A 22,600-nucleotide genomic window follows, 5' to 3' on the forward strand; every position below is an offset into this window, starting at 1 on the left:
CTTTGAGACTTACGAATGTCATAAAAAGTACTCGTAGTATAAGAAAAAAACCACTCGTATAGTATGTGGAGTCTCATTATAGTAAAGTTTTCTAGGATGTGAAGTGGAGAGAGAGACAGAGAGATTAAGTGTGTGTATATTGTGAAATATCTATCCGATTATTCCAAGTAATGAAGTATATTACCATTCAAACGAATTTTTGCAAAACGTTTATGGCGCAAATGATTTTATATGCAGGGTGGTAATTATCGACCACCCAATAATCACACACATGATTTTTCTTTGTGAAAAACTAATACAGAAAAGTGTTTTCAGTTTTGTTGATTTGACCCATAATTAATGAGTTATAACGCTTTAAAGATTGATGACGCCACTTCAAAATCCTGCCAAATTCACCGAACGTACAACGAGGCGTTTTTGAAACTGAATAAAAATAGTATAACCCTATATATATAAAGGGAAAAATCGAGAAAAGTAAAAACCAGTGTTTTTTTTCTCGTGTGTGTGTCTTTTCCAAATTTTTAGACGATCGTTTATACCCAAAAATAAAAACGTTTTTGGCTTTGATCAAAAATGTGCACAACGTTTGTGCTCATTTGATTTGTCTCGTTTAAATGAATAAAGTGTCGCTAACAATTTAGATATGAGATTTTTTTTTTCTAGTTCCAACCTCGAAGTTTCCGAAGATTTACGTGTTACATCCATGCAGTGCCATCTTGATGCATGGGCCCAATCACGCACAGCCCGGGTCTCAAGAGAACAGGAGTCTTACAAAAATGAGATATAGTTAAAATTTTCGAGGAGTATGCATGTAAATTTGCCTGGTGTTGGGCCTCAGAAATATCTTTCTATAAATCTTTCTTGTATAAATTTAAAATAAATTTATTAACATTTCAGCTCGATATAAATCAATTGCAGTCACAAGGAAATTAAAAATCTTCATTGCAACATGTATAAATCGGTATGAAAATGTGACTCGATGAATAATCTATAGAAAAAATCCGAAACCACCAATTTTTTTGAATATGCGAATTCTTAAAATAATTAGTTTGATTAAAACTTTTTGATTGTTATTTCGTTGTTATTATTTTACTGTTTCCACCAGCTACACACACACACCTTCGTCAAACTACCATTTTTACATTCTTCAATGAATTCGGATGATTCATCCGAACGCGTAACCGTTTCGGTAAAGTTTTAAAATAACTCAAAAAATATTGTCCTGTTTTATTGATCAACATGTAATCTGATTAAAACCACAGCATAAAAAAATGATCACGCAGTAAACACAGTATGCACTGTATGCACCTTCCCTCAAAAATTTGGAGGAGAACAAATTACCACATTTTGGCAAAAGTATTCGCCTGTGATCCCAAACGGATAACATTTTTTATATTAGTCTTCACAAGGAATCACGTGTATTATTGGGCGGTCGATGTACTCAATGTGGCATAGTCTCACGTTCCCTAAATAATGCTGACGGTGACGCTGCTGAATAGACATCAAAATTTCAATAAAAAGTCTGTCTATTTCAGGTAGAATTCAAAAACACAATTTTTTTTTCAAAACTTTATTCTTAACAAACGTTCTAGCGAGAATGATGGATTTGCGTAATATTATTGCGCCAGTGCGCGTTGCTTAGGCATGCAAATAAAATCTATCATACGTATAAAAGTTTATATGAAACTAAAAAGAATAATTCTTTCTTGATTCATTATGTCACTCCCATGAAGGATCTTTGATGGTGAGTTATCGGAAATCTCTGGGAATCCGTTTTTTGGTACTAAACGTAGAACACTAATGGATTCCATGACTTCTTTTTATAAACGGAACGATCATTTAATTATTTTAAACAGTGTATATGTTATTGGATGTAATTTTCACTTTCATAAAATTTCAAACCCAAACGTCGATGTTTCGAGATGTCTCAATGAAAAAAAGAAAATATTGTCCAAACAAATGTAGTGTTTTTATTTATTTTCACACAAATATATTTCTAGATCAGATAGGTGTTTTTTCTCTTTTTTACGACTTAAAAATAGGCTTGTCTAGCTATAGTAGCAGAGCGTTCCAAAAGTAATTGCGAATGGGTTGTAGAAAAAAGCACAAATGAGAGAAATTAAAGATATATTACTGGTTCTCCAGGACATACGTAGCTGTTGGAGGTTATTCTTCACACCACATCTCAAACCACTTTGTGGGCCTTTGATTCTTGCATACAGTATAATATTCAGAAATGAAACTGTATACGAAAAACTACATATTATGTAGTTTATTTCGTTTTGTTGCCTCTGCTCAGGTGTATACATATCGTCTCGATATGTTTCTATAGAGTTCTAATTTTTTTCCAGAAATTTCTGACACAGTGTAACAAATGGTTTTCAAGCCCTTTAGTACGAGTAGAGAGAATGAGGAAAACGAAAGACCTATCTGAGTTCGATAGAGCTTATATTGGTAGCCCGTCTTGCAGTAAACACGATTGCCTGAACAGAACAACTGAAAGGTGAGATATTGGGAATTTCATTTGTTTTGTTTTTGTTGGAATCTGCACCCATCGTTACAATGACGTAACGTTAGTGCCAGAATGATCATTTCAAGGACGTGATCACCGTCATGTTAGAAATCTTGTCCTATGAAAAAGTCCTACACAGCAGCAACTGACGGTAGCATTAATGAGGGCTCATCCTATTCTACAATAGAAACGTGACGTTTGTCTGCAATTTTTCGGCGACATCGTAACTGGACATTAGAAAAAAGCAAAATGGCTGGATGAATTACGTTAGACCTTTTCTGGTTCATATTACTGGGAAGAGTTTGGCCCGAGTCCCGTGAAGCAATGAATACATCCCAACTTGTAAACATGCGTAGTTGAAGGTTCTGGTAGTATCATGAGTATGGGACAAGTTTTTTTTTTGAATGGTTTGATGTCTTTCACTGAGTATGGGACCTTTTTTGCCTTCAAGTCCACCCTGCAATGTTGCAGTTTAACTTCGCTGATGATGGGTCTTTCATGGATGACAACTTTTGTTCATCGAACATACATTAATCTACAATTGAACACATAATAAGTAATAATAATAAAAAATTATATATATATATATATATATATATATTTGTAATGACAAAATAGTTATGTAAAGGACAAAATATGTGAATACCGTATAATGAGGAAAACACAGTTTTGAGATACTTTTGAGAACAAAGGATAAAAATCAGAAATATATTGCGAATTTCTATTTTGATTTCAAAGTTCACGTGCACAAAAATTTGAGAGCAATAACATTATATTTTGCAAAATTGTTTTCACTGTTATGCAGAAAAAGAGTTTTTCATAATTGTTTGACTTTATTTGTGTTAAGAATTAAATTGTTATAGAAATGGATTACCTTTTGGGTTTATTAATTGAATTGTTGTTCAAATAATGTTGCTTGAAAAACTCAAATATTTCAGATAGATAGACGATGAGGATAATGCCATAGTAATTATATATAAAAGGCACCGATGAGAGAAAATAAAACAAAAAAGCTTGAGAGAGGCCAAATTGTTTCAATGCTTACCACGTGTAAGAAAAGAGAGATTATTATCTCAGAAGTAGTCTTTCATGTCTATAAATATACCAATGAAGCTATCGGCTAGAAGACTAATTTTATAATAAGGTTTCACCACAAAAAGTGCGCATACATACACATTGTTGTTTTGTAAACGGTGATTGAATGAAATAAAGATGTTTCTGTTTAAACATTTCCGGGTCATGTCACTATTTTTGGTTTATCTGCTAAAAGTGTCATGAACGATGAACAGCGGCAACGCGAAAAAGCACTCATCGATTGCCGAAAAACAAAATATTTTTTATCACGCCGATATATGGAATTCGTCACGCAAACGGTATCATATTGGTCTTTATGGATAAAAATTGCAGCTGCTAGTACATGCCCATATATGCACGCATATGTACGAGATGTTGAAGTAAAGTACATGAAATACAGAAAATGAGCGATCGAAGGTGGTCGACAGGAATTTTCCGCCCCCCTTTAGCGGATAATACATATATATAGATAGATGTATATACAGCACGGTATTTTACTTTCATTTCCTACCTTGCTTACGTGATTTCTTGTGATACTGTGTAGTGTTAAAAATAGCATCATTTTGGTGAAGGAAGGAAGGAAGCTAGCAAAAAAGAAGGTGTGCGCGCGTGTGTGAGTGCTTGTGTATGGATAGCGATCCCAGAAAGCTAGAGGTAAAAGAAAAATCGATGCTGGCCAATCTGATATACGTTAGCAGGTCACAACGTTGAGGAGCTAAGCAAATCACACGCGTGAGCTTTTTATGTGATATATATATACTTTCGCATATAAATGACCCTGGATCAACCAAGTCGAACCGAAAATAATCGAAAAAAATCAGTAATGATGGATAATTAAGTCACGGTGATTCGTCATCTAAAAAAAATTAGGGCGAAAAACATCTAGAGAACAACAACAATAGTTACCGTTTCGGAAAACGCGATAAATACGATATTGATTTTAAAAATTACGAGGTAATGAAGTATCAATTGAATTAGTTCAATCAATCAATTTAAATTGAATTGAAATTAGTATCCCATGTTATTACTGATTTACGCGGAAGATTGAATTTTCAGAGTAATATCATCTGACATTGCGAAACTTCAGATGTGGTAAGATCTGCTAGAAGTCGTGGCTAGGGTTTCCTCTCCCAGGATCCCGCACCTAAAATACAACCAGGAATTTCCGGATGAAGAATAAGGTTGAACCAGATCACATTTCTGTACTGAATTAGACATGCCTAAGAAATTTTTATCACTAGAAGCATGCATTTTAGAAGCTACAATCAATAAATTTTGAATAAAATTAATCGAATTAATAGATGAATTATTAAATTAATGAATTACACGCATTATATTTAACCCTTTAAGCAGCATTGACAAGATATTTCGTCAATTTCTTGCATTTTATTTTAGCATTGACAAGCCCAGACATTTTGTCATGTTGAAAAAATGTCCAGTAATTTGTCAGACAGTGGGAATCTGTAATAAATAAGTCACTTGAATTCGGAGTTTTTTCTCATTCATTCTAATTCATTTATTAAAACTCTAAGCCAGTGGTTCTTAACCGGGAGTGCGGGAGAGCATTCTTTGTGGTGTGAGATAGAAAAAAAATCTGACATGTGTTGATTGATTATTTTCAGCAAAATTAAAATAATTATAGAAATTGAGTTTTTTTAATTCTTAGAAAAAACATGAATTATACAGACACCTTTTCAACTTTCGTTGCAGAAATGTATCACATGAAATTCGTGTTGCAAAGGTTTCTTTTTCGATTACCTTTCGTACTTGTTTTCCATTTCGATTGAGAAAATCACCATTAATACCCAAAAATATGTCGTGATTTATTTACATTATTGTACCTCGTGTTATTAGCATGCTGAGATGAGATTTGATACTGTCGTGAGCATGACTAAGGAAAAATGCCAGAAAACTCAATCAAGTGTCACACAAACCTATATACAGTGTATCCTGTAAGTCCTAACTCAGCCTTTATCTCATCAGTACTCATCGGTTCCAGTTTAAAAAATGCTCAAAATGTGTTCAGAAATCACCGTGTCAGTTTTGAAAGCGAGAATGTATATTAATTATGTCACAGAATAAAAAAAATATCTAAATTTCTTATATGGATGCCCTGTCCTAAAAACCGAATTAGAAAAATCGGGGAAAAACAGCATAAATGAGCGAGGAGCATTGTCCGTTTGTTTATGCTGTCCTTTTCCCAACTTTTCTTCAATTTTTTAATCCAAAATTTTCACTTAGAAACTTTTTTTTTCCTCAGAAGATACAGGCCAGCAACTTTCTAATCAGGAATTTTAGGACAGGATGTCGTAAAAACATTTATAGGTTTTATTTTATGACACACTGTATTTTCTCTCTCAAAACTGGTCAGGGTGATTTCTGAAAAGGTTTTGAGAATTTTTTAAACTGTTATCATTTCTCTATGACGAACGTTTGATGAGATAAATGTAGAGTTATGACTCCAAGGCACCCTGTATATTATTGTACCGGTTAGAGTCAACAAATGAAGACTTATTCATTGTAACTTTTTTGCAAATTTCAAAAAAATGTCAACGAAAAATTTTTTTAGTTTAGTTTTTGAATTTATTTTGGAAAAAAAGGCCAAAATTAAATATTAATAGTAACCGAAAAAAGAATTAAATAATAAGTAAAAGAATTTTTAGGAAAATTAACAAATGTGTGTGTGCGGATAACTGATGCAATTGATTACAGAAAACTGATTACCAATCAGTTGCCAATGAACACTGGTTGAAATTGAAAATCATTACCAATTGAAAATTGATTATTCAAGGGGGTGCGGGAAGGTAAGTAGTATGGCACTAGGGGTGCGGGATGGAAAAAAAAGGTTAAGAAGCACTGCACTAAGCAGGAATGACGAGATATCTCGCCTCATTGAAAACCTCTTATTTTAACATTGACAGGCTCAGATATTTTCTAAAGTTTATTTTTCAATGGAACATTTTTCCCTATACCGCTATCTTTGTAGCTGCTGAAATCAGAAGAGAGAGAAAGCCTACTCATTAAAAAGATATTTTTTCCCTTTCAACGAAACTTACTTGAATTCATCATCTTCACTAAACTCATGTACATATAGACAATTTCCATAACTTTATGATTATATAATAAATATTTAACATTTTCTGTGAAATTCACTCTAATTCACTACAGAAAAAAACTTTTTTGTTTTTCCTTTAGAAAAACGAATTTAAATAGAGGTTGTCCAGTTATGTTGTAATTTTTTATTTTATTCATCAAACAAACAACACAATAGACAATACAGAACGAAAATAAACACTTTTGACCCAAACAGATAAAATTCTTCCCATGAGTAATTATGATAAATTAATGTCCCCCTTATTGGCAATTTTTTGTAATAATACAATAATTTTTTAAAATGCGCATATTGCGACAGTTTCGGAAAAAAAATTGATGTCTTGTGTTTACACGCGATCCTAATATCTAGTATTTTTCCAATTATAAAATTAGTCTCTCTACTTTTACATAATTTATATTAGTTATAAAGAAGAATTTTTCCTCTTCCAACCGGAGGTTCGACTAAAGTACGGGCCATGTATCTCGGGATAAGGGGTTTACGACCCCTACAACTTTTTAGCCCAACATGGTGCTATAACTCGAGTTACTATTGCATATATACACCAGATCCAAACTATTACTTACATTTAAAAAAGAAATCTAAAAGTGAAAACACGATACTTTCTAACACATAATATTGAGATGCATGTTCGCAATTAATTTAAGATATAAATATGAATTAGCATTTTCTCTCTCAGTTTCCGATTAATATACATAGGAGAACTAAAGTACGTTGATATATTTGGATTTAAAAAAGTATAAAAATGCGAAAAGTTACGTCAGGGAGTGGGGAGAAAGATTCTGTATTTAACAATGATTACCAACTGACTGACTGTGATTAATAAGATATATTTCCTACGAAGATTTTTTTCTCTGAAGAATTTGTGTTTTATGTGTGTGTGTAAAGTAATTTTCTTGACCGCTGTTTGAAGTATCCTAAATAACCGTCAGCAATCATTTCTTTATGAATAATTTTTTAGCTAACAGAAGGTGACAAACTCAGCCATTTTTATTTTTTCGCTCATTAGTTCAATGCTCATTAATTCAATGAAAAAGGCATCCAGGAGTCAAATGATAAAGAATGAATCCGGAAGGTATATGTAGTGTATTAACTTATATATATATAGTACCAACTCATTCGAATACGGAGCAAGTTGAAATAGTTTGACTTAAGCAATTAAATAAATTTTCTTAAATTCATATACTCATTTATGGATGCAATAAACTTTTTAGAAAACTAAAGACTCTCAGTATTATGAGCATGAATATACCTTAAAAATATGCATTTTATTTGCTTAAAAAGCGGCCTATTAATCAAAATTTGTATCAACTTATTCTTGGCTCTTCTGCTCTTTGTTTCCATGTATGTAATTCATTTATTGTTATACTGTAAAGGAATTAGCAAAGTTAAATAATAGTAGCGTTCGAGGAATAATGGTATGAAAGGATGGACTTTGAAATTATGTATTTCAAAGCCATACCAGCCAGGTGTTATCCAGGTGTTAGGAGTTAAGAGTCCCAAATAATATGGATCATGAAAGAAACCTATAAATTTGGCGCGTAGCACGTAAGGAATACAGAATCGAAGAAGTAGTATAAAAAGTAGCGATAAACAGATCTATAAATATGGGGACTGAAATGAATCGTATAAAGGGTGCAGGACATTATGAAAGAAATCGGTATAAGTTGTATGAGAAGAATATGGTAATAAAATTCAGCGGCCGCGCTCATGTTTCAATGATATTTGCAGCTGGTCAGAATTTTGTATACACGTAAAAGCGTGAGAAAGTCCAGGGTTAGAGCAGATGGTTTTAGGTGAAAGGAGTTTTGCGAATTCCGGGAATAGTTCCCACAGGAACGTCAACTGAACCAAAGGGATAGCAGTAGCCAATGAAACGCATGTCCATAGGAAAATGTTATCCAATAATGTAAAGTGAAGAGAAGTTCGGTAAAGAAAATTTAGGAAAGAAAATCAGAATTAGCGAATGAGATGAAGTTTATGGAATATAGGTAGGAGTAGGCGGATAGCCAAAGAAAAATATATATATGAAGTTTGAGAAGAGTGGAGATATACAGAGAGTTAGAGAGAGACTGAGAGAGGGAGGTTGTGGAAGTCCACAAGATAAGTGTGAGATGGGCACTCACGAAGGAGTGAAGTTGATCTTCACCGGATTTGGGATCTTATTCCTAGTGTTCACCAGCAGCAGCGCAATGGCGAGATACAATGTTGAGATATGCGAAATGAAGGATGCCGTCCAAAGATGCTCACACGTGTTATCCAAGGCACAGCATGCGCACTTGCCCGAAACTAGTTGTGCAGTGACCAAACGATGTCAAAATTGTGAACGTGTGTGGGAAAGCTATATATGGTCTCCGCGCACAGCACAAAAACTAATACAACCCCGTCAATTCATAATGAAGCAGAATCTTACGGTTCTGGGAACTACAAAAATTTTCGAGTGTACAAGAGACGGTTTCCCATGCGGATGCTCCACTAGCACACCATGCAATGGGGCGGCCGAATATTGCCAAGAAATGACGTGTAAAAGCCCGGCGACGTGTTTTTGTGAAATCAAACACGGCAAATCCACTATTTTTCACATAGATGGATTCAACGTTATCGAAGATCCACGTATTATTTCGTTAACCTTTCGTGATCAACGTGTAGATCATGATAGTGCGCACAAGCGTCATCGCCGCGCCTTTGTTAGATCAAGAAGAAGCCATTTTTAATCATAACGGACAATTTATCGAATTTCATGACCCTGTAGTCAGAGTTTCTACATCGGGTGTTTTAATAGTAAGGAAGGAAGGACTAGAAGAAATTGTTCATTTCAATAATTCCGTTAAGCAAGCAGTGGTGCCCGAGAATTTCCTCAGATTTCCGGGTCTCCTTCAATTTATATTTGTGGCTGAACAGGGCGGATTAACGATGAGAGAAGAATTACGTATCAATGGTAGAACCATTTGCCGGAAATTACCATGTCTTTTCTGTGTAGTGGCCTTTGAACATTTACGATGTTTGCCACCGACCATACAATATACTGTGTATGCATTGTGTATATTAATGACTTCTATTATGGTCATATATCTCAAAACAGCACTGACGACTGTTCTCATAATTATCAAATCGGTTTTCAGCGTGGTGTACCACACCTATCGCATAATTAGAGGTACAGCGAGATTAACAATGATTGGAGGGGTCCATGTCGGTCGCCGGTTGCGTCACTCCGTTGATTAAACGCCACAATTTTTAAACGGGATTGGAATGCCTAACCAAACCGCGACCCTGTTGGTGCTGTTCGCTTTATTATCGGTATTATGCTCGCTAGACACCACATGCAATAACCACTTAATAGTTACTTCAACGATTACCGAATGTGAGAATGTGCATGACAAAGACACTTGTAAACTTACCACACACGCCACGATTACCCTCGAGAATTTGAAATTCACCCAGTGTTTGTGGTTCCAAGATGAAAACAAAAATAATATATTTTCTCTAAGTATAAAATTGAACAAGGTCAGGTGTAATTGGAATACCCGGAGACAATACTTCACGTTTCCTACCGAACTGAAAACCGTCGCCCAAGTAGCGTGTCCTCAAAACGCTATGTGTGGATGGGGTGAGCATTGTGTTCCAGCTAAAAGTTTTGTTGCGGAAACGACTGAGTCTAAACAATACCCAGGAATAAATAGATGTATAGCGATGGACTCGGGTTACTCGACATGCACAATCATTGACTCCCAAGGTTGTTTGTTTTATAGAGCCTTCCTAGTCCCTGATCATTTAAGGACTTATGAAGTACGGGCCGTCACGGGATACTCGTGTTTTTATGATTTGGAAATTACAGAGAGCATGAACGCGTCATCTCAAGCGACGGTCACCAATCATGTCATGTCCACGACAAAAGATGTTAAAATTCATATTCTTGGCGCGTACGACCAACCAACCCAGTTAATGCAAAATTCACTCATAATGCGAGTAGGAAAACAAAGGGAGGCGTATATCGAACATGCAGCTCCAGCAGGAGTACCTGAAGGCAACGCTATTGGACAAATCCAAGCTAACAGTTCGCTAACGAACTCTTTCATCTTCGATGAGAACAGTATACAGTGTAGCGCTTATGAAGAAGTGCTACATTGTTACATGGTGACGTCGGCTCTCCACAGAATGATCGAGAATAAAGTCTCAGCATGACCACGCACTATCGGATACCACTATTTTTATATTGACGAAAATGAACAGCTAATGTCTGAATTGTTGTTCAGCAAACCTGTCAATGTGCATCTGTCATTCGAAGATTACCACATCATGATGGAACGGCGTACAGCATAGACTAAAGATATAATTATTATTATTCTTACTCTGTGGCGTACAGTGTGCCCGAAATTCCATACGGAAGAAATTACAGCAGAAGGTTGTTACTCGTGCAACCCTTTAGCACGATTGACCTTTGTCGCCTATAGTTCGTGTGCCGAAGGGACAGTGTCAGTAAGTTTTCAACGCATCACGGTGGCGACAAGTACTCTACATTTGGGAACTACGCCAGAGAAACAAGTGGTGCAATTCAAGGCAGAAACCAGGTTACATATCGGATAAACTGTGTTTATATGGAAGGACAGTTCATACATTTCAACCCCTAACTTTCTGTTTGGAGAATCCCAACCTCGAAATTCTCCACGCGAACTTATCAACTTTGGCCTTTTATGCGAACCATGTATCGCCGAGTCATTGGTTTGCACCATGGAAAAATATTACTGCATCTTTTATATCGCAAGGGATGCGATTCCTATTACTCATTATGTTAACTATCTTCCTATTTGTATTCACTTGTTCCACTATGTTATCATTTTGTAAACGATGATATGGTTATACTCATGAAAACAAACCTGTGCTATATTTTATATCTATATATTTCAGGAGAATGCAGATATTTTCACCAAATGATTTTCAGATGATGAAAAAAAAAAAAATGTCAATATGTCCCTATAATCCTATTTTATGCAGGTGATGGAGAAATATTTTTCGATTATTTTATTTATGTGAGATGGTCTATTTTTCTACACTTCCAAAAGTTCTATTTGCAGCTGAATAAGTATAGTGTTTGCGGTTGGACTGTCATACAGTGGCTCTAATGCATAGGAGATTTTATGCCATGTACCATACCTCATCTTCTATTAAGTTGATGGTGAAATTGATATCATTGCTTGAGTTCGTTATTTTATTGTTTATTATATATTTATTGTTTATTATATATAGGAAATGTTTATACAATGTTTATGTTCAATAACTATTCATGTTTCTTCGCGTTTCAATATATTGTAAAAGAAGTGGTGACTTACCCCAACAGTTTTTGGCAGAGCCCAAGTAATAGTGTAATACAGTGAGTAACTATAGTCCTCTTTACAACCCCATATTCTCATAAGTTGATTGAAGCTTTAAAATTTACTGTAAGCAAATTTTAGCGTCGGGGGGAGGAATGTTATACAGTAAAGGAATTAGCAAAGTTAATTAATAGTAGCGTTCGAGGAATAATGGTATGAAAGGATGGACTTTGAAATTATGTATTTCAAAGCCATACCAGCCAGGTGTTATCCAGGTGTTAGGAGTTAAGAGTCCCAAATAATATGGATCATGAAAGAAACCTATAAATTTGGTGCGTAGCACGTAAGGAATACAGAATCGAAGAAGTAGTATAAAAAGTAGCGATAAACAGATCTATAAATATGGGGACTGAAATGAATCGTATAAAGGGTGCAGGACATTATGAAAGAAATCGGTATAAGTTGTATGAGAAGAATATGGTAATAAAATTCAGCGGCCGCGCTCATGTTTCAATGATATTTGCAGCTGGTCAGAATTTTGTATACACGTAAAAGCGTGAGAAAGTCCAGGGTTAGAGCAGATGGTTTTAGGTGAAAGGAGTTTTGCGAATTCCGGGAATAGTTCCCACAGGAACGTCAACTGAACCAAAGGGATAGCAGTAGCCAATGAAACGCATGTCCATAGGAAAATGTTATCCAATAATGTAAAGTGAAGAGAAGTTCGGTAAAGAAAATTTAGGAAGGAAAATCAGAATTAGCGAATGAGATGAAGTTTATGGAATATAGGTAGGAGTAGGCGGATAGCCAAAGAAAAATATATATATGAAGTTTGAGAAGAGTGGAGATATACAGAGAGTTAGAGAGAGACTGAGAGAGTGAGGTTGTGGAAGTCCACAAGATAAGTGTGAGATGGGCACTCACGAAGGAGTGAAGTTGTTCTTCACCGGATTTGGGGTAAGTCACACTTCCGACTTTACGAACCATTTATCACTCTCCATGTAAATTGAAAATATGTAATGCACTATCCTAGCATCGTAGCCTAATAATTAAAGAATAATTAACTGTTTTATCTTTGTTTCCTTGGACTTGTCATTTACACGGGCCTGTGGTTATTGACTTCACAGCGCAGTAGTACAATGGAGCCTAAAATTAGTAAGTTTATGAATTAATTCGATCACGGCATTTGGGATGTTTACATAAGTGGGATGATTAGAATCAATGTTGCAGTAGGGTCACACCCGTTTACAATAATGCACCACTTGTTAACATTATTCCGTTTGGCTCTTATGAATTGCATGAAACTTACAAGTACGGCGATAATTCTGTGGCCTTTGGTCAGAACATGATATCTCCAAAAAATGTCTTTTTGATCTAGTAGTAGGTCTTGCTAATTATAACCAATTAGAAGTGAGATAAATGCACAAATACGTGCGTACGGCTAAACAACATTCTGACTTATGATATTTTCATTTGCATTTGTGTGTATGATTTATTTCTGATTTTTAAATGACAATGAAAATGTTATATCTCAAAAATGTGATTTTGGAGTTGTCATGTTCTGACCAAACATCACAAAATAATGGCGCAAAATTTAATTTGTTCTTCACAATTCCTCATATAAATTGTGCGGCTTCTCCACAACGAACGAATCTTTAGTTACCATCAATTAGAATATTATAAGATGATTTTTCACATAAAAAATTTTATGTTCATCGTTTAAAGTATAATAAACTCCATATTCCCTAATGTGAAAATTTTGCTATTTCAGTACAAAAAATGAATTCATTTTAACGAGGTAATTATTAGTATTGTTATCATCATCATTATTATTTGATTCCTAGAAGCAGAAGTGTTATTTCACTAAGTTTGATATTATAGGAAGTTCGGGAAGTTATAGGAAGTTAAATATGAAACGCCATTTTTATTTTTGGATTATTCGAATTTAAAACATGATAGAAACCTGAAACCTGTATTTCTATAAAATTAAGAATTCTTGTCGTTACATTACCAAGTGTATCGTATTTAAAAAGGAATGTTATGTCTGAGGAAAAAGGCATTGAAATAGAAGTCCTTTTTAGTGAGTAAGGGGCCGTTCAAGTATTGCGTCAGCAAATTTTTAGCAGTTTTTGACCCCCTCCCCCTTGTCAGCAAAAGTCAGCAAGACTCTGACCCCCTTGTCAGCAAAATTTCGTTAGCACTGCTCCCTACCTCCAAACTCATATTGGTGGGATCAAAAATGTACGCAGGAGGGGGGCAGAGGGGGCTCGTGCGTTTCTCCTACCCCAGACGAAAAAAAAATTTTAATGCAAAAAATGTTTAAAAAAATTAAAATTTCCAAAAATACCTTTAGATGTTATTATAATCAATTTCTGTTAATTTGAAAGCTATTTGAAGGGTAAGAACTCAAAATTTATCTTTAAGAAATTCATTGCGACCCACCCTTTAAGAAACCTGTATATGGTAAACCTTTGACCCGCAGACCAAATGTGGCCCTGAAGGTTATCTGATGTGGCTTGCCCCCTCAAACCTAATTTTGTAAGAATGAACTAAGTGGCACATTTACAAATCGCTTAAATGACCCGTGGCACAATTACAGAGCATTTAAGTGGCCCGTGGCACATTTCCAGATCACTAAAGTAGGCCTCAAAGATCACTTTCACATTCAAAGATCACTTAAATAACCCGGGCTACAGTTACAGAACACAAACGATCCGTGGAACATTTAGAGATCCTTTAAGTGATATGTGACACAGTTTTAGAGCATTCAAGCGGCCCCCAGTGCGGTTCTACATCAGTCAAGTTACCCGCGGAACATTCCCAGATTATTTAAGTGATCCGTGACATAATTACGGATCATTTGAGTGAGGCGTGGCACAATTCCAGAGCACTTGAAGGATGCGTGAAACATTCAGAGATCACTAAAGTGGCTCTGTGGGGGACTTATCAACAGGGAGAATGTTAGTTCAGGTGTCCAATAACTACCGAAAGGTTTTTTTCCGTTTTTGTTGCACCGAATAAGATGTGATTAAGAATATTTCATATTTTCATAAAGAGTGATTGATGACGTAAGCATCATCCAACCCCATCCTCATCGATGCTGACGTAATACTTGAATGACCCCTAATATGAAATAAGGTCTCAAAATGAAGAAGGGATGAATTGATCAAAAAAAAACATGATTTAATGAGTCTATAATAAATGAAAATTTAAAAAAATATATTTTTTTAGTTGATGATATGGTGTGTCAGTCTGTTTACAAAAGTCACAGATTCAATCTTCCTTCTCTACCCCAAAACAGTCAAGGCGGGTCCATAGAGAACAGGACACGCATTATTTCTAGACCTTTCCTCCTCTATCTTCCTGAACTTTTCGTCTTGAAGATATATTCTACCCCAAATCAGATGATACTCAAAATATCCCATATTACCCGACACATAATCGTTGAAGAATTAGCGTCTCATCTAACCGGCAAGAATCGCTTGCTAAAAAAGGAGCAAAGCACAATAAAATACAACACTTTTGATGTACAGTACGCACAACTTTTAACCGAACGATGGCGATATCTTGGGTTCTATTTATCTTAGATCTTCCATAGGTGTATTATGTTTATTTTTTCTTAATTGGTCACATTTAGATGTTAAAACTAGATCCAACTTTCGAAAGTTCAATGGTAACCCCAATTTCTTTTCTTGCATATTTGGATTCAGTATCTCAAGAAATGCCGAAATACCAAATTTCATCAATTTTGAACGAACATAGTGAAATATAAAATATTGAAAAACGAGTGTCGTAATGTTAAACAGAAACATCTTGTTTTTGAGCATAATTGCTGAAATAATATAGATATCTCATTACTTTTTATTTCAAATGATAGATTCTAACGGACCAAACATAATTTTATTACTCGTCTCGGTTTTTGGTTTTTTTTTAAATATGAGTTATGAATTATTAAAACATGTTTTAAAAATTCATGAATAGAAGCATACATTAATTTTTACTTAATTCGAATCAGCATAGTCGAAAACCCAACAGAATCAATTTTCATTCCAATCTGACCTCTATTTCGCAAGATATGAGCGATTATACGAAAATGACCACTTTTAGGGACCATATGCTAGATATAAATTTGAAACTCATTGAAAAATTTCTCATGAAAAATTATGCAAAAATGTTTAAATATGAAGCTCATAACTTTACTGAAATGGACAATTATTGTTTTAAGTATAAGGTGATACGATAAATAAGTCATCTTTATAGCTTTTAACATTTTCTTCAAATATCGAGTAAACAAATAAACAAGTAAATTTTGATATTTTTTACTATTTCAGAAATTCGTTTCATTCCTTAGACAACATTCATGAGCTTAAATGGGAAATATAATAATGTGCAAAGAATCCACAAACAAATTAATGCCATACAATTAGATTGATGTTAATATTTATGGAGATAATAATCAATAAATAACGGTACTCCCAATAGCGTTAATCTTAGTGTGTGCCAAGTTTAGGGTAGTGGCCATCGGTGGAGTCGTCTCTGCTATAACCACGCCATTTCGTTTCATCCGTATTTCTTTTAGCATTATTAAAAATTGGGGAATTGCAAAATGAAAAACAAAATTATAATATAAAATAGTGCAATTTGTTCGACGGGAAATTCTTGTATGTTTTTAAATTGATGAAATTGTCGTCACAAACAATTGCTTTATGACACATCGTTTGAAATAATTATGGTATAAATATTCGTTCAATCACAGATATAAAGTCACTAAAATGAAGAGTAATAAAAAAAAGTTTGTTTTTCACCTCCATAAAATAAAAACTATTTTTTAACAGCGGTAAATCCAAACACTCGCGTATCATATGGGATATTTATCGTTCGAAACTTGTTTAGTGTGTCTATTTTTCCCCCCTGCAAAGGTCTTCAACCTCTTTCCAGTTGCGAGTGCTGTCTGTACCCATCATCAAAAGAAGAGCACTCTTACGACAAGTTTGACAAAAAATCAGGATGATTTTAATCCTTGAATGCATTTATACCAGGTATTTAATTAGGACTTTGATCAAGTGCTCGCGAGCACAAAATCGGACATGCGCATCGAGCACTCTGAGTGCTCCATGGAGCACCGTGGTTCTCGCGAGCAACGGGTTGAAGATCCCTGCTCTATAGCATCATGGGGGGAATTTTTAAATTGTTTATCATTATTCCACTTGGGGAGGGGACATACTTGAAGGCAGAGAAAACCCGGTATTCTATATTACACCTGCACTTTCTATACTTATCTAAATTTCCTAATTAGTTGCATAAAATAATATATTCTATCTAGATAATTGTGGGAAAATAGAAGACTATGCTTGCATATTTATTATCAATTGAAAAGCAGAACTTAAAACTTTTATTGAGCGAGAATATTTCTTCCTCACCGGATCATTTCAAAATTACGTTGCTGGTATGTAATTTCGAACGATTGAAAGTATCGATTTTCTTTTGAGAAAGAATTCTGCATCGAATTCTGTTTCCTCGATACGAGTACATATTAGGTACGTAAACAGAATCGATAAAAAATATTTCGGAGCCCAAGGGGGTTAAATAAGCTTGAAACACGTACATTGATGCATTTATTGGAGCTCCTTCACCTCTGTCTGAAAAACCGTAATAATAGCATTAACGGAATGTGTTAAAGACGATCGGAGTAAAAGAATGTTTTTTGTCCAAACACTTCGGTTTTCCCGAATGATAGTAATGATGATAATTTTTTTCATTTTTCCTGTATCTTCTTCCTAGTCATAAAAAATCCTCATCCTTAACTTTTTTTTCCTCTCCGATCGAATTTTTGCACTTTTTTATTGGAGTTCTATAAATATGAAAATAATTCAAATATATGCTTTATTGCAAGATATACAAAAACAGGTTATATGTAGAGATACTGAATTTCTTAGAAAGAAAATTCATCCCTGGTTCTACTGGGACTCGAATCCACGCTCTGTCGTACGCGGGACGAGTGCGCTAGCACTATACTATAAAAGCCGATAGCATATTTTCCTCCTTAGAGCGTATCTCCATTCGTAGGTTCTAGTCCCCGTAGTGGCAGAGATAAATATTAATATAAAATTTCTTTAAAAAAAAATTGTATTTCTTCATATAGCCAGTTTCTGTAAATCTTGTATTAACGTGGAGAGGACATCTTTCTCCACATATTCTTTATTGGTTTACGGTGTTTCAATTGTTCTACTACAACGTTTCTAAACCTTTCTGAACTCAAGCACTAGGGCAATGGCTGAAACTACTCAGCGGACTACGAACTTACTGTTATGCGGGTTTAATTTTTTTATTTAAACCTATACGAATACAGTAAAACCACGTTAGCGGGTCATCGGGATAACGACCACTCCGCTTACCAAGTCCCTTTTTAAAAATCCTGGTTGTTCTTTTTGACTTTCTAATGTTACAAATACGTCTCCCTCACTTCATTCAAGGGGTAATTTTTTAATTTCACTCATTCAACATTTTCCATGGAAATTGGAAATCACTAATACGATATACCGGATAAGTTCCACGCTCATTTCTTGGCAATTGCATTCGAACGGGCATGGCTTTTCCCCCATAGCGAAGGTTGATAGGCATGGGGTATCTAATGCTCTTTTACTTGGGCGTCTGAAAAAATAACCATGTAATATCGATCGATAAGATTGTAAAACTTTTAAAATGAAAGAAAATCGAAATCGTTTTTCTCATAATTGCTTCGCAGCAATTCAGACACATAATTCTTCAAACCCAAAATCATTGCATTAATACTACAGTAATCTCTCCTTTAAATCTTGCAGATAAATGAGTTGAAAATTTTGTTTCATATAAGCAGATATGATTTTAAAATCACAACCCCCATGGTCAAATTCACAAATTTTTAGAAAAAAAAAAGAATTCTTAAAATTCTGCAATTCGTAACAGATATGTGATAGTGTACCTTAGTGTGTGGGTGTACCTTAATATAAGAAAACACAGAGAATTGGATTGAATTCATTCAACTGGTGTTTAGAAAAAAATATTTCGTCCGTGATCGTAAAGGGCTTAATGCTCAAGAGGTAACTTTTGAAGAGTTCAAAATCATAAGTTTAAACAATGCCCCATTCATTCATCGAGCAGGTCTAGGAATTGGCTTCAACCGTAAAAAATGAATGCTCTTGCATGATTATCTTCGTTCTCTTGGACTTGAATCTAACTAAAAGCTCGCTACGACTGGGCCTATTCACGATGATGGACGTTGAATATGTCTCTTGATGTCTTAGAAAGAGCGATTAAAACCAAGTGAAATTTTGAGTAAAACATTCTTAGACTTGGTTAGATCAATGCCGAACCACATATTCACATTCGTGTAAAACCGAAGTGGATCCAGCAAATATTAGAAAAATTTTATCTCAGCTTCAACTTTTTTTGCAATCAAGAATTGTCTATAATTTTGTCTTGAGTCATTTTTACATATTTCGCTGTAGTTTATTGTCAGATATTCAAATGTATATGGAATTTATGTTATACTCTTCCTGTTCATTTTTGTCGCACCACGGTCATTTTCTGCACACGAGGGCTAATTAGACCGGGACCGACCTACAATTTATTGCCAATTCCGAACGGCAGCCTGTTTTTATACTCATCGAGAGATTGGTGCGCTAATCCATCGATGCGCGACTCCCTGCGGTAGCAATCTTTTTCTGTGGTCATGTCGCCATTTCTGTTGCGCTCCTGTGTCTGGAAAGTTTCTGACAAGGGCGAACCGGGTATCGAACTCACGACACCTTTAAACATCCTTTGATACTTTAGGCGAGTATCTTATCGACCTGGGCTACCACACCCCTAAAAAGATGAAAATTTCAGAAGTAACTAATCTAAGGCACAATTATGACGAATATTTCTAAGCACGGACATTGTGAAAGTCGCTCCCCACTTTTTTTTCTAATTGCAAAGTCTTTGATAATGTCTTCTGTTTCTTTTCTTTTTGTAACATCTTTGGAAGTTTTTGGTATTTTTATCCAATATTTTACCCAAAAGATAGACCTTAGGATTTTTAGTTTTTTCCTTCAAAATCTTTTGAAAACATTTTAAGATATTTTTCCCATCCACTGCTTGTTAAGATTACGTAAAACGGTATCAAAAACAACCACTGCATCTTAGCATGGCCGATATTAGCCAGGTACCTTATTTTTGGTGAACCACAGTCATTGAGTACCTTTTCTTTCTGATACATTTCCGAGTTGTAATCTACATCTGTTAGCATTTCTTTTGCTTCTACGGTGGATCGAACTAAAGCGTCTTTATACCCATATTCTAGGGGCTCTAGATCAGTGGTTCTCAACCTTTGGAAGCCCGCATGCGGTTGATTTAAGTTTTTGTGTGCATGAAAGGCCCGATCATACACACGACTAATAGAAAATAAATTCAGAAAAATGAAACAGTGATTCACTCGTGGGCCGGTTTGACTAATGGGTAGAACCCAGCGGTTGAGAAACACTGCTCTAGATCAAACCACAAAAAGGGTGGCTCTGTGCTGTATGACCGATGCGGACGCACAGGGCATTGAATCAGAAGTGAAGGAGAAAAATAATTAAAAAAATTGCAAAAAAAAAAATATATATATATATATATATATAAAAAACATTTTTCTGCAAAATTTCAAACTATGAGCGTGCTGAACCGAGTGATTCACAGAGAAAACCGTGAGTTTTGGCGCATTTAATCAGGCTGGGAATACAGCAGCGAATTTTCAGAATTATTTTACTGGTGTCGTTTATACGCCAGAGGGGCGCCGAAAATGTCCCGCATGGGTAATAATATTTAACGACAAGATAATGCTCCTGAATTCATCATTGCCATTTCGCCCCATTCATCACCCTGAAACCATACAGTTGATCCGCTAATGACTCACATTTTTAAGTTCACGTCCTTATTCTGTAGAACTTGACTTACTCTTAATGCGTTTGTCTCAATATTACCTCCTAGGACCTCTCTAGTAGGTAATGGTCTCGCCTAGACACAGCGCGACAGTAAATATTTTTATCTAGGTGGGGGGCCTTAGAAACATCAGTTTGCCCAAGAGCCCTCTGATGATGTTAAGAAGGCCCAAACTTACTTCATGGAAATCACACGAAATATTCCAAAAACTCGGCATTAACGTGATCGCTAGTTTGCAATATTATTAGTTTTTCTGCATTTGTGTCATTCTTTTGTGATTAAGGTCTTCAACTATGCAATCAATCGATAATTCAAGAATTTTTTGCCGGATGCTGAAAAAAAATTGTGTATGAAAAAGAGCAAAAAAAAAATCATTTTGATTACTTTTTGTGATGTCCCTTTTTTCCTGATGCCCTAAGCACGTACTTATTTTACTTAATGGTTAATCCGGCCCTGGATTCAGGTCTCTACAGAAGCTGGTTTCTGAAAAATTAGGTTCCTTATGTTCTTTGTAAAGGATCTTTTGACTCTTTATCAAAATTTTTCCAACTGACTTTCCTTTTGGCCGAATACCTCAGCAAGTTTGGATTCCTTTGTTCATCTTCCGACAAATGCCCCTCTCGACCAACACCATACTAGAGGTAGACCTATATCTAGCGTGGTGTTGTTTCGGCTCAAGAATGTTTTGACTGCTCGTTTTTTTTTTTGTATACCACTGGTACTCCAAAGCGTACATCGCTTCTTCTAGGGATGTCACGGTGAGCTTGCGATATAATCTCATTCTTTGTTAGGCTGCTCTGTGAAACCGTTGACGAACGTTGAGTACGGCAAGGAAGCCCCGGCGAGGAAAGTTTGAGAGCCACTGCTGTACACCTCAGCAACATACACACACACGGACGGACGGACGGACGGACTCCTCTTCTTGCAAACAAGATGTCATAAAAAGCTGCGAGCTTTATGTCATTTTTCTGCAGCGGTCTTCACGATGCTTCAAAAATAATATATTTTGCTTCTTTTGACCCCACTATTGTAATTTGACAGCCCAAGATATCGACACTATATTAGCACCAAGTTTGTCTCCGACAAAGAACACCTTAAATTTTTGGGTTATTTATTGTCTGTGTCTTTTTCTGTGGGATTAGACCTGTGTTTCTCAGAATGTGCGCCACGGCTCCCAAAGGCGTCGCCAACCTTTGTCAAAGATATCGCGGCGAGCTGTTGACATTGATGATTGCCTAGTTAGTGCTTCGAAAAATGTTATTTTAAGACTACTCTGAGGAGCCGCGGAAACGTTGTCACGGCAAGGGAGTCACGGTTGGCAAAAGTTTGGGAACCACTGTTCTAAATCCTCAGTGTGATTCGCCCAACCACAGTGGCACGCGACCCACACTTTGGGAGCCACTGTAATAGGATAATAGAGATAATTTCAGATAGTCGTATCCAAGAGGCGGCAAAATTTCTAGAACACACGTAATTTTCCATTCAAAGTACCGGATGTATATAATTAAAGTGCTGTCCGCAACCTTGACTAACCATCAAAAAGCCATGAAATGACAAAAACCATTTCGGTTTTTTTATTATTATAGAGGTATAAAGGGACCATAGTACAGCTGTGTGTGTGTGTGGGGGGGGGGGCAAATTTCAGAAGCACTGGCA

General features: G+C 35.6%; 1 protein-coding gene across 3 annotated transcripts in view; it reads left to right on the plus strand.

Annotated features, from left to right (window-relative positions):
- The window catches only part of LOC149080563 (octopamine receptor beta-2R-like), a 138,441-nt gene that overhangs the window by 73,675 nt on the left and 42,166 nt on the right, over positions 1-22,600 (plus strand). Inside the window, exon 2 of one of the 3 annotated variants that reach the window (XM_089239693.1) lies at positions 2,352-2,422. The exons of 1 other annotated variant lie outside the window; for it this stretch is intronic. The gene's annotated coding sequence lies outside the window, so the exon portion shown is untranslated. Of the gene's footprint in view, positions 1-663; positions 984-2,351; positions 2,423-22,600 lie in introns of those variants that run through there. One more of the 3 variants, XM_089239692.1, reaches the window with a different exon arrangement.

This window comes from Pholcus phalangioides, unplaced genomic scaffold (assembly GCF_987345545.1).
Source record: "Pholcus phalangioides strain wild (caught in Gottingen) unplaced genomic scaffold, Ppha-v1.0 ptg000011l_1, whole genome shotgun sequence".
Classification (NCBI taxonomy): domain Eukaryota; kingdom Metazoa; phylum Arthropoda; class Arachnida; order Araneae; family Pholcidae; genus Pholcus; species Pholcus phalangioides.